General features: G+C 38.5%; 1 protein-coding gene across 1 annotated transcript in view; it reads left to right on the forward strand.

Moving 5' to 3' along the window:
• The first annotated feature begins 234 nt into the window (after positions 1 to 234).
• Positions 235 to 820, forward strand: part of LOC107494232 (histone-lysine N-methyltransferase, H3 lysine-9 specific SUVH1) — a 4898-nt gene continuing 4312 nt past the window's right edge. The window contains exon 1 of the mRNA XM_016115286.3: positions 235 to 426. The gene's annotated coding sequence lies outside the window, so the exon portion shown is untranslated. The remainder of the gene's footprint in view (positions 427 to 820) is intronic.

An 820-nucleotide genomic window follows, 5' to 3' on the forward strand; every position in this document is an offset into this window, starting at 1 on the left:
TGGTACTTCCTCTCACTTCATTGCATCCAAATCTGATCCATTCGGCTTCGCCCAAGAAGAGCGTGCGTGCAACCCCAATCACCATGCTCCGCTTCACCATTATACTCTCACTGTCACATTCAATCACATATTGCCACGTTATCTTTCTGATCCCTGACGTCACGAACTCCCTGCGGCTCACTTACACATGATCATGCTCACCTCAACATAAATTTCTTTTTTCGACTGTACCTTAAAGATACATACACAGAAATACTTAAACACAAAACCCCTCTCTCATTTTTATTTTCTTTCTCTTATTTATTTTTATTAATTTTTCTCTCTCCTCTGTAGAACTGAGGAAGCTTTGGTTTGGAGAACTTTCAGGGACTAAACTCAAACCGAAGCTCAACGAAGCTCACGCCAAATCTTCAAGACTCATTTCAGGTATGGTTTGGTTCATTTCTTAGCTCTAAACCCCAAAGTTTTGAACTTCTCAACCTAATCTCGTAGCTCTCGCACCCTAATTTGAAAATTTTTTATGCCGTTTTTGAAACCTCTTGATCTGATCTGAGCTCCGAGGAGGAATCTTCGATTCTCCCCAGAATTATGATGTAGAATTTGCATTTTCGAGTCTCTTCTTTCCATTTCGTTTTTCATTTTCATTTCCTTCAGGTTGGTCGTGTCGCTTGTTTTGTTGTCGTTGAGATTTTTCTTTTGTTTAATCTGCGTGTTTTTCTTAGGTAGGGGGGGGGTTTGTTTGTGACAAAAATTTAATGTTTCATTTTCGTCCAGCTCAAACTTAACCTTTTTTCAAATTCTTTTTTTTTTTTTTTAGCAT

The sequence above is a fragment of the Arachis duranensis genome, chromosome 6, assembly GCF_000817695.3.
Source record: "Arachis duranensis cultivar V14167 chromosome 6, aradu.V14167.gnm2.J7QH, whole genome shotgun sequence".
Taxonomy (NCBI): domain Eukaryota; kingdom Viridiplantae; phylum Streptophyta; class Magnoliopsida; order Fabales; family Fabaceae; genus Arachis; species Arachis duranensis.